General features: G+C 41.6%; 1 pseudogene; it reads right to left on the bottom strand.

The window, feature by feature from the left end:
* Positions 1 to 1,317: 1,317 nt before the first annotated feature.
* Positions 1,318 to 2,237, bottom strand: LOC119811559 (annotated as a pseudogene).
* Between the last annotated feature and the right edge of the window lie 1,555 nt (positions 2,238 to 3,792).

Below are 3,792 nucleotides of genomic sequence, written 5' to 3'. Positions count from 1 at the left end.
GGCTTGTGGTGGAGGCTGTGGCCCTTTTCCTAGTCTGAGTTAACACCTTAAAGTGCCCATCACAAGTAGTGTGGAGTTCCTTGCTCTGGGTCTCCTCTGCTAAGACCCAATCTCATTTTCCATCAGTGTCTTTATTCTCTGCATGATAACTCATGACAGATGTGTCTTACACATTTTCCACACAGAGCCATCCATTTCTTCCAAGAAGCAGGGCTCCTCTCAGTGACAAGAGGGAGCTGGGGACATCAGCACCACTGGTGCCACTGTGAGTGGACTTGAAACCAGGTATTTTTTGTTTGTTGTTTGTTCAATTGTAGATAGTGTTTAATTAGGCTGATGATCTAACAATTCAGGAATTAAAGAGACAGTGCTTATTCCTTTTAGAAATGAAAATTCACAATTTTTTTTTGAGACAGGGTTTCCCTTTGTAACAGTCCTAGCTGTCCTGGAACTAGCTTTTGTAGACCAGGCTGGCCTCGAACTCACAGAGGTTCACCTGCCTCTGCCTCCCGAATGCTGGGATTAAAGGTGTGCACCGCCACCACCCGGCTGAAAATTCACAAATGTTAACACTGTCAGTACTCTGTGGTTATGTAACATGTACTAAGACAACCCATTGAATCTTTGCCCCGTGACACCTACAACTAATATAAGCATTATTTAATTAAAATACCAAGCTAGGAATGTTAAGAAACTTTCCATAGGAAATCTTAAAAGAGAAAACAGGCCCGTTGGATTGGATGGATGATGGTCTTTCTTTACAAGTTTATTGGCAGAAAGGGGCAGACCTTTGAACAGCGTTAACGCAGAGCACTGCAGCTGACCCATCAGTTTGGACAAAGTCCATTCTCTGGGTGCATGTAACGGTCCAGATGTGCAACGTGAATCCGCATGTGCAATGTCCTTTAAGGAGGACAGTGCTCACCTTTCAGGCAATCCTTAAAACATATAAATACAGGGGAAAGGAAACCACTCATTAAAAACTGATTAAACAGAAAGTATTTTAATTATGAATTTGTTCTTCCTGGAAATAATCCATGCCCAGTGAAATCCAGAAGCTGGAGGAGCAGCTCCACTCCCTGTGGGAATGGAGAGTCACAACCACCTGTGGCCATTTTCAGTTTATTGACTGCTCTGAACTTACTGTGAGACGTCATCAAAGCCTGAGGATTCTAGGTGACAGAACAAGTAATGTTGTCATTGTCGTCAATGGACAGTGTTGATCCTGGGGTTGTTTCCCCCATCTCCTTGTCTCTTCTCCATTGTCTTCACCTGTCACCTCTCCCACCATTCCAGCCTGACCTCCCGATGCTCCCCTTACTTCGCGTCTTTTCCTGAAGTGTGTGCTTATCTTTCAAGACTGGCCACAGAGGTACCGATCTTCTACATCTCTTGGGATGCGCAAGCTTAACTCTGTGTCATTTACACTCATAGAATCGTCACCTTTACCACCTGTCCCCTGAATATAGCAGGTACCGTCTGCTTCCTCCTCCTCCTCATTGACCAGCTTGGGACCAAATTCAAACACTCACAAACCACTGGTCACTACCGCTTTCTCTGCCTTGATGTCAGCTTCCTGTCTCTCCATATTTTGTTCTAGTGTATCAACCTTTTCTTGTCTTTCCCGTTTCTTCCACTTGAGAAAAGGTTCTACAGTGATTTTGATAACATTTGGACATAAGACAGACTGCTCTTACAATTAAATCTTCTAATGAAATTTCATCTTTAATTTTCTTTTTTTTTTTTGTATTTTTTAGCACAAATCCCAAAGGAAGTGTATGGTGACGCTTGTGACTGTCCCCACCTCCAGGACACCCAAACCAGCCACACTTGCTATTTTCAATAACTTCAGGGAAATTTCTGCACACTATGTGAGATTTTGTTTAATCTTTTCTGCCTCACCAAGCTTCTCGTTTACTACTTCCTCCACTTTTCCCATCCTACCTATTGCCCATTACCCATAGTATATTTTTCAAGCTCTTCATCTCTTGCTTCAGCATAAACACTTGTTTTTTCACATCTCTCTGAAATGAGGCCATGAGAACTCACCTTTCTCTCCATCAGTCCACTGTCCTTGTCTGAGGAATGCTTACACTACAGATTTGGGGTCTGCACCTTTACTTATTTTTGTGTGTGTGCAGCAACTGCAGGTTTGAGAATTCATTTAGTTCCTGCAGTTCTTTCTTCTTGACATCTTTCTTCAGTGTCTTTCCAGCTTCACTCCGTGTCTCTTCCATGTTGACCAAATCTCTTGTTTATTCCTTTTTTATTCTTAGACAGAAAATTTTGTCCTCTGTGATCTTCTGCTGTTCCGTCTTCTTGTTGCCCCAGCCTGAGTCTGGGTCTTTAAAACATTTATTTTTCTACTTGTTTGACTATGTTTGTTTGTTTTGAGACAGGCTCTTGCTATGTAGCCCCGCTGGCTTCAGACTCAGGACCCTCTCGCCTCAGTGTCCTGAGTGCTGTGGTTATTGCTTCTCATTGTCTTTGTCCTGCGTTATAAAAGCTGCCATTGCAAACAGGACATCCTAGCACCATCTTCACCACCAAGAGATCTAAGTGACGTTTGGGATTTTGTTGTGGTTCTCTTTCCTGGATAGCCATGATCCATAGGGCTGAGCACACCAGAAATGTATAGCAAAATTCTGTTTTAGGAGCTAGAGAGATTACTCAGCAATTAAGAACATCGACTGCTCTTCCAGAGGACCCAGGTTTGGTTCCTAGCACCCATGTGGCAGTCACAACCATCTGTAACCCCAGTTGTAGGGGATCCAATGCCTTCTTCTTACCTCTGTGAGGACATGTGGTTCTCATACACACATGGAGGCAAAAGACCCATACACATAAATAAGAATAAATTAATCTTGAGAGTTGTTTTAGCAGTTAAGAGCACTTGTTTCTCTTCCTGAGCACCCTGGTTTGGTTCCCAGTGCCTACACGATGGCTCATAACCATCAGTAACTTCAGTTCCAGGGACTCTGACACCTTCCTCTGACTTCCACAGGTACCAGGCCTGAACATAGTGTATACACATACATGTAGGAAAAACACATACACATATGATAAGTTCATTACTATTAGTTATTTTTAAATTGATTAATTAAAAGATTAATTAATCACTTAAAATATAAATTAATTTAATTAAATCATCTAAAATACTGTTTTAAGCAAGGTGTGGTGACACATATCTATAATCCCAGCACTTGGAAGACAGAGGTAGAAGGATTTGGAGTTCAAGGGCAGCCTTGGCTACACAGTGAGTTCCAAGCCATTCTTAGGTGCATTAGTGAAACCATTTGGGGCTGGAGAGATGGCTCAGAGGTGAACAGCACTGGCTGCTCTTCCAGAGGTTCTGAGTTCAATTCCCAGGAATCACATGGCAGCTCACAACCATCTGTAATGAGATCTGGTGCTCTCTTTTGGCCTGCGGGCATACATGCAGGCAGAATGCTGTATACATAATAAATAAATAAATCTTAAAAAAGAAATGTAATAAAAATACTTAAAATAATAAAATAAAACAATTAAAAAACTCCCACATACAAAAGCTCTCTTTTAAAGTCACCTTCAATATTCCCTCATGCTGTTATGGCAGAATAACTTAGAGTCAAGTTTATTGACTGAATTTTAAATATAGAGGTTGCCATTTCAGAAATTTTTGGCTTTATTTTGTAAAACATTTACATTTCTAAAATAAAAATCATGAAACAAAATGTACTTAGAGGCCTGTGTCACCTCAGAACTATGATCCCAGGACTTTGGGGACCAAGGCTGGGAGACCCTGAATGTGAG

This window comes from Arvicola amphibius, chromosome 4 (genome assembly GCF_903992535.2).
Source record: "Arvicola amphibius chromosome 4, mArvAmp1.2, whole genome shotgun sequence".
NCBI classification, from domain to species: Eukaryota; Metazoa; Chordata; class Mammalia; order Rodentia; family Cricetidae; genus Arvicola; species Arvicola amphibius.
The sequence above is the reverse complement of the archived record's forward strand: the minus strand, read 5'-3'. Positions and strand labels throughout refer to the sequence as shown.